A 13138-nucleotide genomic window follows, 5' to 3' on the forward strand; every position below is an offset into this window, starting at 1 on the left:
AAAGTGTCTTCATCGGTTGAACGGCAGTCGTGAGAAGGAGGGTATCGCAGAAAAGAGGTGAGAAGTCGTCGTTTGAGGGTGGATATCGCAGTCGTCGTTTGACGGTGGTATTTTAGCGTGGGTATCGCATCTGGTTGAGCAAAAGAATTCGTGAAAGAGGCTCCAAAAAGGGGAAAAATATTGGTGAGATATTTTTATTTTCTACTTTCCACTTCTTTTTTTCTTTTTCAATAGCCCAATTTAAAATGGGCTATCTTCGTAGGCTATTAAAAGCCTCATTTCTTGTAGTGGAACAAAGAAAAAGATAATACACAGCAGTAGTACCACAGGCGAATTGAATTTAACCACATTTATCATTCAGAAGACTACCCAACGAAAAGAACTTTATTAAAGAGTTGAATATTTATGATGAAAACGTATTTGATAGATCTAAACTACCATGACTCTAAAGAGTGCACACATGCACGCACAAACACGCACACACTCAAGTTTGAAACATTAGTTCAGAAGGATGCTAAATTTTATCATTTTGCAAATCAGTATAGATTTTTCAATGTTCAATAAATACAAATTACATTAGAGAATCATCACAAGCAAAATAAAACTCTGGATAAAGCTTAAGAGTGGTTCCATTAAGTCACAAGCTTGCTATTTACACAAGACTTGATTCCAAGAATTCAGTTCTTCAGAAACATTCACCAGCAAAATTCAAACCACAGGAAAGACGAAGTACTAATAACCCATGTTAGAGAATTGATTAACCCATGCCATATGATAGATTTGCAAAAGAAATTCAAGAGTTTAAAGTCACGTTGCTCGACAACTAATGAAAAATTAACAGAAAAAGGAAAAAAAAAACCCAAATGGACTAATTTGATTTTTCAATCATGAAAAGAACCATAACCTTGTTGGAGTAGCTCTCACAGTTTGAATCAACATTTGAATTTAACATTTTCTTTTTTAAAAAAAAAAATGAATATCAGTCTCTTTCCTATTTTTCCTGACTCACCCAATTTTCTCTCTCACTCCCACTTCTCCACTCTCTTCCCTATTTTTCCTCAACTCACTCAATTTCTCTCACTCCTACCTTCTCCACTCTCCCTCTATTTTCCCTCAACTAACCCAATTTTCTCTCTTACCCCACCTTCTCCATTATAAAAACAAAGGAGGATTTTTTTAGGGTAAGTTTGAGATCAATTGGAAAGGTCGAAAAAAAGCTAAGGAAACTATTTTGTCAATGGTAATTTTTTTTTTAATTTCCTCTCTTTCTCTTCCCTTTGGAGGGTTGAAAAAAGCTAAGTAAAATTATTCTGTCAAATTGGTCTTCAAATGTTTTTTTTTTAATTCTCCATTTCTCTTCCCTTTTAAAAGTGTGATCAATTATAAGGATGTAGTTTTCCAAATATGTTTTTGTTGTAATTTCGTTAATTAATTTTGTTAGGGTTAGGCGTTAGGCTTAGGTCAATTAGGTATAATGTACTTTTATTGTTACTTCAAATTTAGGCCAATTGGGTTTACTGGGCTTTTATTGTTTGTTCAAATTCAGGTCAATTAATTTTAATGTGCTTCGAATTTGTTAGATTTAGGTCATTTGAGCTTATAATTTTGTTAGATTTAAGTCAATTGAATTTATAGTTGCTTCAAAATTTACGCCAATTGATTCAAATTTGTTAGATTTAGGACATTTTATTTTATATTCTTTAAATTTGTTATGTTTAAGCCAATTATTTAATTTGGCTATTGTTAATTTTTTGGTTTACTGTTTATTAATTGATTAGACTTGTAAAAGACAGAATAATAGTTTGTTAGGTTTGATATTTATTTCACAAACATGTATTATTTCTCAACTTGTATATTATATTAGGTATATTATTTTATATTATATTAGATAGATTATTTTATATTATATTAGATGTATTATTTTATATTATATCTGATATATTATTTTATATTATATTCGATATATTATTTTATATTATTTTCGATATATTATTTTATATTATTTCCAATATATTATTTTATATTATTTACAATGTATTATTTTATATTATTTCCAATATATTATTTTATATTATTTCCAATATATTATTTTATATTATTTCCAATATATTTATTCTCAATCTGTATATTATTTCCAATATAGTATTTGTCAACCTGAATATTATATTATTTCTCAACTTGTATTGTTTGTCAATTATATTGTTTGTTGTATTATTTGCCAAATCATTTGTCAATCTGTATTATTTTCCAACATATATTTGTCATATATTTTGCTATTATTATTATTATTTATTTATTTATTTATTTTCAATTTCTATAATTGCAAAATGTATGAAAAATTCATTTATTTTTTACCATATGGATATAAAAATTTGAGACGGAAAGGAATATTGTTCATTTATGGATTTTATGATTCTTGGCTTGGAACTAGTACATTACGTTTTTCAATTAGTAAAAAATTTCATTTTTCCTCACTTAGATGACTTTTTTTGCTTTTTCGAACTTCTGTCAATCTATGAAGTATCATGCTATGTAAGTTTCATTTTCATCTAATTTTAACATTTACGAATAGTGATAGACTAAATTAAAAACTATAAGAGTATAAGATACAAAACTAGGACTTCTCAATTTAAGCCATTAAAGATTTGTTTATGTGTTGAATGTCAATGATGATGTTTTTTTGTTTTATGGTTCTCAGGAAAAAACAAGGATTATTTAGATCAATATATTGTCTACTCGATTTTTTGGGTTGAATTTGATAGAAGAGGAACTACAAGAGATCTTTGATAGCAACACTTCCCAATCTTCACGGTAAGAAAGGTTTGAAACTTCTTATTTTGCAACTGGATTTTATATATTATTTAGAATTTTGGAGTATGTAAAATTTTAAAGTATTTGTTATTTGTTACATTGTTTGTTGTTTTCTCATAATATTGGTTGTAACTTTTGTTCTTAGAATAACTTTGAAAATGATGTTAACTTAAATTATCATGAACTCCGTTAGGAATCAAATAATGAATTAATATATTGCATATGAAACAATAATTATATAATTTACGTAGTTTGCTATTCATTATTAGGGCTTCTGAACTTGCAAGAGAGAAGAAGTCTCTGTGGAGGGTAATCAAGATATGGGGGTGGAGATTTAGTAAAAGAAAGAGGTAGGCGTGCTTTATGTTTTGTAACATAACTTAACTATTTTATTTTAGGAATCATGTCACTACAAGAAATCGGACTTTTCCCGACGTCAAAAAAGACGTCAGGAATAAGAGGTTCTTCCGGCGCATAAAGTAAGACGTCGGAAGAAAAAGATATTCTCGACGTATAAAGAAGACGTCGGGAATAAAAGGTTTTCCCAACACACAATTCACGTGTCGGGCACAAGACGTCAGGAAATAAGGGATATACCTGACACCGACCTAACGCGTCGAAAAAGGCCGTCGGGAAATAAAGGGTATTCCCGACGCCGGCCTAACGCATCGGGAAAGGCCTAGGTATTCTTGACATTGTAAGTAGTGCATCGGGAAAAGCCTCACGTGGGAAATAAAGGATATTCCCAAGGCCTAGGTTTTCCCGACGCCGTAAGTGTGCGTCGGGAAAGGCAAGTAGTGCGTCGGGAAAGGTCTAGGTTTTTTCGACGCTGTAAGTAGTGTGTCGAGAGATCGCCTGAATATTGTGTCGAGAGATCCTCTGAATATTTACTCCGTTTCTGTTTTACACAGAACTGAAAACGAAAGAAAAAGGGTTCGGAGAAGAGAGAAACATTCGTCGCCGTCCATAGCTCGCCGCCGTCCGTTCCATCATCGTTACCGTCCCTCGCCGTAGCCGCAACTTCAGCTTCAGGCTTCTTCCATCCGTAGCTCACCGCCAACCTTCTCTTTGCTGTCTTTCAAGTTCTTCTCTCTTCATTCTCACTTTTTCAGGATCCCGTTTATCACCCTGTAGCTAAGTCAGTCAGTGACTTTCAAAACAAATGTATCTTAAATGAATATTTTTTTTTATTGAAACAACTTTCATTGAATGAATATGTGCGCGTATGTGCATCATAGGGTTGGCCTAACATTGGACAAACAAGAAAAATCTCAAGTTTAATGAACCTTTTAAGTGCCTTTTCTCAAGCTTTCAGTATAATGAACCTTAACAAAGCTGCACAGTAAAGCTTGTCGAGAGAGGGTTTCCCACACAGTACATGGTGTCGAGAAAGTAGATGAGGCTTTCCTGACATAGTGGATTGCATCAGGAAAGACTGCGTCGGGAGAGGCTTTCCCGATGCGTGACCAACACAACGTCGGGAAAGCCTATCCTGACTCTTTTCCCCCGACGTTTGTCCCGACGCTGAGGACTGCGTCGGGAGATCCTCGCCCGACGTATTTTTCACTTCCCCCGACGTTTTTTGGCATCGGGAAAATCCTGATTTTTTGTAGTGTATTAACATGTATTTAGGAATGTTGCTTTGACTATCCTACAGTGGTAGCCATTGAAAATCTATTTTGTACGATCCGCTTAGACATATGTTTTAGGAATCATGTAGACACGTACTTAGGAACTTGATACTTTGTTGTGTTAACTATTCTACAGATGTGGTAGTTATTGAAAAGCTATTTTTTCAATCCGCTTAGACATATGTTATAGGAATCATGTTGTTTTGTATTTACTTTGGAGGAGGGGGGCTAAGGCTAAATTTATGCTAAGTTTCGATTTGATGCAAGCTAGAACATTGCTTGGTCTGTAAAGATTGAATCGAAACTTACATTTACAACATTTCTATACTATGCTTATGTAGTCGATGTTTTTTTTTTAATCTTTTGCATTCCTTATGGGTCTTTTACTAAAAACCTTGGTTGTATTGGTCTGCTTATTAAGAAGGTGATTTTTGGACGCTTATTTTGAAAAGTTTATTGGTCTGCTTATTAAGAAGGTGATTTGCAGGTAGTTGAAGAATCCATGGACCATGGTATCAATCAAGTTCTCATTTATGTGTCAGTTTGATTAGATTAGGTAACACATACATATAGTATTATAGTAAATTTATCTTTTGGATTATTGTAAAATCTCTACCGATAATGTAAGTTATATTTTTTATTATCAATATAAATATCTTTCCAAACATATGTGGGTAATGCTGAAATTTAGTATTTGATTTTTTTGAAAGAAGAAATATATGACATAAAAATATGTGTTGCGAAAATAAAGAATAACGACACCAAACATGTGTCGACATATAAGCCTTTATTAAATAGAAACAGTGTCGTTAAAGCACATTTCTTGACAACAATTTTGTGTAACAAAATATTTACAACAATAATATATTAGTGTCGAGTTATATTGAAAGGTGACACACTTAAAGCGTCGTTATAAGAGTATTAATGACAATATATTGGTGTCGAGTGACAGATTACGGTGACACATTTAAAGTGTCAATGTAAGAGTATTAATGACAATATATTTGTGTCAAGGTATGGATAACGGTGACATATTTAAAGCGTCAATATAAGGTTATTAATGACAATAAATTCGTGTCGAGTAATAGATAATGGTGACACATTTAAAACATCAATCTAAGAGTAATGACAATATATTAGTGTCAATGTATAGATAACGGTGACACATGATTTGCGTCAATGTAAGGGTATTGATGACAACATATTGATGTCGAGTTATAGATAACGATGACATATTTATTGCGTCAAGGTAAAGGTATTAATGACACAATTTTGGTGTCATCTAAGCATATTTAGTGACACGTTTTTCAAAGTGTCGTTAAATAGCCTTTCTTGACAATGGCTTCAATGATGCGAAAATTGTGTCGTTGAAAGTCTTTATGACGCAAAACTTGCGTCGTTAAAACCCATATTTGTAGTAGTGGGTGTACATTTAACTTCTTTATCTTGTATTTATTTTTTATTTTCTGTTTAGTTTAACTTCTTTAATATCTTTTAATAAGACTTAGGATGAGAGAATATTAAAAGATGCAGTATGACTTTTGTTATTTTGTTTAATTTGGGTTTCTATGATTATGTTTTATTTCTATCTTTTCTTTTATGTGCCAGTTCCAAAGAGTCTCTGCTTCAATCTTTCTTGTTCTCTTTTGTAATTCAATTGTCCAGGACAACTGAAGAAGATACCTCTAATATAGAAAGAAGTTCACAACAATCTAACGATAGTTAACAGGTAATATTTATTCCCTCTCTTTGTTGTTTGAGTTTTCAATTTAGACACCCCCCTCATTTTTTCAACTTAAAGACATGGCCTAAGTTTTGTTTTTTGGTTACATGTTTTACTTTAGTTTTGTTGTAATTACTTTGACTATGTTCCTTTCGTATAACTAATGATGATTCTATTTGTACAACGTTTCACCTTTCAACATTCTTGTATCAAACCAAAATGGAGCTAAGCACATATTTTTCATGAGGAGTGGCTACGCAGAATGTATAGAGGTCTGGCACCCGAGATTTGCAACGATGAAATATTTGATAGAAGCATCGATTCATTTTCATTCGGTCTCATTTTATACGAGGTATCTACAATTCAATTTCTTTTTTCATTTCCTTAATCTTTCTGTATTATTAAGAGTTGATTCGCATTTGGAAGCAATTTTTTTATCACTTGATAATGACTTCTTTTGTATTTGTATATAATTTGGTTTTCATGGACAGATGGTTGAAGGTATTCAACCATTCCATCGAAAGCCTCCAGAAGAGGTTGCCAAAGCTATTTGTGTAGAAGGAAAGAGACCTCCATTTAAGATCAAATCAAAAAGTTATCCACCTGATCTAAAAGAGTAAGTCTCATTGTGAAATACTATACTATTATCTAAATAACTTATAGTACATGAATGTGTTTAGTTGTTGAAGTGAATGTGTTGTGTATGTGAATCTGTGTATGTGAATGTGCTGCAGTTAAATTGACTGAATGTAACTAAATGTAAACCTTTCTTATATTCTTATCTTGATGTATAGAGTCATACTCTAAAATTTTATTTTGTTTTCTTACTAGTTTGCAAGAATCCATTGGAGTAGTGAAGCCATATTTGTGGCAATTGATTGATTTATAGGCCTTTTTGTAGGTTTGGTAGCAAAATGTTGGTTCAAATGTACTTATTTAAATAGCTTGTTGGTACCAAAACATGTATGTTAATTCTATCATTGTACAAACCATTTACCAACAATTGTACAGATATTACAAAGTGTATGTTAACGTATATATATTAAAGTGTTTATGGTTTGTTTCCATATGGATGTGTTGTATAGTACTTTGTGTTTGAATTGGTCTGTGTAATGGCAGAGCGACATAGGGATTGAAAAAAAATTGAACAAGAAAAACAGGGACTGAAAAAAAAATTATGACATTTGAATTTAAAAAAAAAATTGTTATGGAAATGGTATTCTTGACAGTATTAAAGTCATGGCAGGTGAAATGATGACAATTAAGCATTGTCATAAAATAGAAATAATGACATTTATTATCTTTCATAAAATGTAAATAATGACAATTATTATCTTTCATTAATAAGAGATTCTTGACATTTATTTTTTGTCATGAAAAACACCTATCGTGACAGTTTTTTCAAACTATCATAATATACTTTCCATGACTGCTGAAACAATGACTGCAAATAACTGTCACAAATTTTAACTATGACAGCGTTTAAATGTCATTGTAGACCCTTTTTCTAGTAGTAATTTGTAGCTCCCAAATGCTCGTAGTCTTCTCAACTCGGATCATTACTAGTGTTGACCGGCTAACTTAGAATCGGGTTGTGGAAACCGATGAGTGAAGGATTCAAGAGAGATATAGATGGAAATTTGAGGATTAAATTAGAGAAGAGAATTATCTTTGGTGAAGAAATTTTGTAAGTAAATATAAAAAGAGCCAAAAATTATTTCCCAAATTGAAAAAGTAGTCTTTAAATAGACTAATTACATGCAACTATTACATGTCTAAACTTACCAAATCCCATCACCTCAAATTACATTAACTCTTAGTAGGTTTGTTGTCATTACCATGAACTCCTACTTAGGCCACTAATGAGTTAGTGAAATTATGCAAAAATGCATTTTCTTTTAGTGTGCTTTGCGTCATTACCATAAGTCTCCACTAAGAATTAGTGAGATCATCCAATAAAATGTTAGATTTTTCCACTAACTTTAGTCAAAGGGTAAAATGACCATAGGGTTTAATTAAACTTTTTAACAAATAAGCCTAAATTAAACCTAATTAAATAATTTTTAAATTAAATAAAATTTTTTAGCTAAATTATGTTAAATAACAAGATTGATAGAAATTATGTAATAGAGTATGCAATCAAACCTAACCAACAAGAATATGTAACTAAAATTAAATGCAAAAATAATTAAAAAAGAGTTAGAGAAGAAGACACCGTAATTTTATAATGGTTCGGTCAAACTCGACTTACATCCACTTTTCCAAGCACCTCTTGGGATTTTGATTGAAAATATTTTTTGCTCTTTCCACGGATTAGAATCGAACTGCTATTTGTTCCTTTTTCGGTTTCAAGAGCAAACTCAATCCTTTCCATGGGTTAGGATCGAATCGTCACAATATATTGAAGTTTTAAATTACACAAAAGAAGACTCTCTAAAAAAGTGAGAATACAATTTTAATCTCCCAATAATTAATTTCTACAATACAATAACAAGAATTCTCTCAAGGACAAGATGAAAGGAATGAAAATTTGAATCTTTAGAGAGAATAATAATGGTGGTTTTTGCAACTTTTGAGGATTATAAAGATAAACAAAGTCCTTTTAAAATTTGGGAAAAAATGAGGTATTTAAAAAGAGAGAAAATCATTTTGGGTCATTGGATGTAAGTAAAAGAAAATTGAATGGTTGAGATTTAAAAATGTGTCTTTTCAAAATAATTTGTTTAAAGCTCAATAAAACAAGTTCACAAAATTATTTTCAAAAAACTAGTCCTTAGACATAAAGATAAATAATAATATAATAGTATGTCATTTTTAAAATAATTTGTTTAAAACCCAAAAATAACTTACCATCTTTTAAAAAAACTAACCCTTAAACACAAAGATAAATATTAATATTAAATTCATTTTCTTTTTAAAAGTCAATAAAAAAACAAAGACAAAAACAAAAACAAAAACAAAAGCTACATGTGTTACTTCTCTATTGCTCAAAGTGACTTTCTCTAATTGGTTCAAATTGATTATTTGGCCACCACGTCACCAACTTAAGTATTTTTTTCGTGAAGTTTCTTTCGACAATATTTTTTTCTTTTGAACTCTGATTTTGGTGATTCAAGAGGCATCAAAATTATTGTTCCAAGCTCTAAGTTATGAACTATTCAAAATAATAAAACTGTCAATAAAAAGATTTAGATTTGTTATCATCAAAACATTTAATTAATTTGAGATTAAAGGCCAAAAATTCATCATCCATATGAGCTAGCAGGAAAACCTAATGAACTTATAGATCATGACCTCTAACGATCAGTGATTGACTGGCTAAACTCTTTTAGACTGAGCTAATCAACATTCATTAACTAAAGGATCATCTTACTAAAGTCTCGTAGTTGCACTCCTCTCACTATAGATATATTTGTGTCCATCTAATATAACTATGATCGATAAGTTAATCTTTCATAAGTTATTCGTAACATCAGATGGGTCAAAATACCATTTTACCCCTAAAATTACATCTTGCTCCTTCAGGTCCCACTAATCCACTATTGAATAATTGAATAATTGGTTTAAGGTCCAACCTATAAATCGAATCCCACTTTGGCCAATGAGAGGTTGGAGCCCCTTGTTCTATACCTGGATTTAGTCCTTAAGGAAACAACGTATCTACTAACCCTATAATGGTTGGGGGTGAATTTCGTCTTGCACTCTATGTCTCCAACTATCTACCTGGTCTTACCACTAAAATATGAGGTTTATTGGGTAGAGCTGATGAGTTGCCCTCACCTATGCAGATCTATGCAGATCTAAAAACAATCTCATATGAATAGAAGTTCATAGTTAACTCAAAATTAAGATTAAGTTACCTAAGTCATCAATAATCGAAATAATCAGTTTTATACCGTCAACGATGTTATAACGTAAAAGTGACTATTTCATAGTTCTAGTCTTATGTAAACTCTTTACATAGGATGTCTCCACTTTCATGTATCAACATGAACGATTCAGGATCACATCATTTGTACTAACTACAAAGCGGGTTGCATCCATAATGTCTCCAGAATAAGGCATTTAACATTATTCATATACTATAGACCGTTTATGCTATATACTGAAACTTGATCCATGTTTATGTTGTTGGGGTTCATGCCCTAAATCTCGTTGTCTTGTTGTTTGTAATTGTATATATTATACAAACATTTTATTTATCTAATAAAATAAAGTGTCTTATTTTATTTGACATTTAGTTGCATTAACCCACAAAACCAATAAACTAACATCTAAGGTTATCTTATGTAACTTAAACATGTATGTGGAGACATGCAAGTAGATCATGTTTAAGTGATAACCTAAATGGTCTGTAGTAGATGGATAAAGCTGGATACCTTATCTTGGTGACACTATGAATACGACTTGTTTTGTAGTTATTACAATTGTCCTAAAGTGCTACAAATGATTTCATCCTAATCATTCATGTTGAGACATTAGAGCGGAGGTATTCTATACAAAGAGTTTTTATAAGATCGGACCATGAAATGAATAGTCTCTCTTATTAACATCATTACTAGTTAAGACTACATTTCACCGGGATGACCATAGGTGACTTGACCTAAATCTTGAGTGAGTTGTGAACTCCTGCCTACGAGGATAGTCCTTTGGTTTGCATGGTTGAGAGTGACCCATATGTCTACCATCTTGGGGATTCGTTTGATTGAGAAGCTAAGAACACAACTATACAAGAAGGAATTCACTTCTTATAGATAGAGTAAGTAAAGAATTATTGCTCTCTTAAGGACTGATTCCAAAACTTGAACAATATGGCACCACACTCTCTTGGCTTGAGAGGAGTTCAGTTATAGTGGGATTATAATTATTGTTCATTAGAGGAATTAGTGGTACTTAAGGAGTTAGATGTAACTACAGGGGCAAAATAGTAATTTTTGGCCTAGTTGTACTTACAAGCAATTTGTGAAGGGTCATTGCACTGTTGATCGGTTATATCTGATGGACATAAAAATATATCTATAGTAAGAATAGTGCAACTATTAGTCTTTAGTAGAATGACTAATAGTTAATGAATGAAGATTAACTTAATTAAAAAGTTTAATTAATTAATCTCATATCATTGGAATTTCAATTTATGGGTCTATAAGGTCCCCTTGTTAGCTCAATAAGGATAAATGAGAACCAAACTTATTTTGGTTTAATTTGAATTGTTCAAATTGATTAAAGAAAATAAATTGTATATGATACAATTAATATAATGTATTTGATATATTATAATGTAAAGTTTTTATGAGAGAAGTTAATATTTGAATATGATTCAAAAAATAATAATAATATGAATAAGATTCATAAATAAACTATAGGTTCAATTAATATGAATTCGATTCATATTAGCACTATAGATCATATGAAAGGTCTAAACCATTGCTTATATTATATATGATATAATATAAAATTTATATTGTATGAGATATAATATGAATTAAATTTATATGAATTTTATTTTATTAATATGTATTTAATTAGTAAAATAACTCCTAAGAGAGTGAGAGAGTTATTTTGATAACTTCCCTCTATCTCTCTTAAGATGGTTGGATATACAGAATCTCTCTACACTCTCTGAGCTCTCTATTCAAGAAAAAGAATTCTTTTAAAACTTTTCCCTCACAAAATTACATAAACCCACAACTCTCTATTGATTCTCACCTTGAGAATAACGAGGAAGACTTGGTGGTGTTTGGAGAATTCAATAAGTTTTGAGGTTCTACAAAGGTTAATTTCTTTTCTCATTTTTCTCCATAGAAGCATACTTAGACTTTAGTTTTGTTTTTCTTTTAATTCGTTGATTTTATAAATTGAATTCCATTTACACGACGTTCGTACGCTTCTGCTTTGAGAATTTCATTCCTTCGTATATCTCTACGTAAAGTTTAAGTTTACTCAAGATAGCATCGGAACCTTAGTTTATTAGATTCAATATATAATATTTAATTTCACTAATAATTTTTCAATAACAGCTTTATTAAACGAATATGATTTTAAATTACAAACTATAAGTCTTGAGACAACATTTCTTTTATTGAATAGAATATAATTTTAAATTGGAACATCAATTCCAATAGAGAGTTCCATGGGAGGGTGGGTGTGGGCATTTTGGGAGTTAAAGGATGGGTTAACCACTATGATTGATTTGCAAAAGAAATTATATTTAACAAAAATAAATAAATAAATAAATAAATAAAATATTTTCCTAAAAGGTATTCCTAAATTCTAATTAGCATCAACTCACACGTGTCTCTAACTCAACCATAATGAAATAATTTAAAATTAGAAAACAAGCAATTAATTAAAAAGAAAAACGGTCATATTTGTTTGGCGGGAAAATCAAAACCCCACCGTCATACTCCCAATCCCACCGTTTTACCCAAAATTGCTATAAAACTCCCAAACACCGCAACAATTCCAGGTTTCGACGATCCTTAAAACTTTTCATACGTTATATATCGCTGATTTCTTTGTGTAATTTGTAAGAATCTTTTTTTCTTTTTCTTGTTGTTTGTTAATTTGACAAACAGTTGTTTGTGTATAAATTCATTCTGTTTAATGGAGTAGAAACAAAAACAAGTAGCCTCTGCACAATTAGCAGATTTTGTTTATAGTTGAGATTTGATTTATTAACGACCAAAATTCTGTTGGCTTATCATATGCTTTAATTGTGGGGTTACTAACTTACAAGACTACAATAATTTGACTTTATTCTTTTACATTATTTAGGTATTGAATCACTAAACATTAGGGATCATTGTTTGATTAAGTTGTTAATGACAGTTTTGATGGAAGGATGTGAGCTTTTTGTTATTTAATTCAGTGAAGTCAAAAGATGAGAATATATGTCAATGCCACAATCCCCAAGTAATTAATGCTAATTACTTAATGCTCTACTGATTTCCTTCCATTTACAAATATGATTTCA

Source organism: Cucumis melo, chromosome 12 (genome assembly GCF_025177605.1).
Source record: "Cucumis melo cultivar AY chromosome 12, USDA_Cmelo_AY_1.0, whole genome shotgun sequence".
NCBI lineage: Eukaryota > Viridiplantae > Streptophyta > Magnoliopsida > Cucurbitales > Cucurbitaceae > Cucumis > Cucumis melo.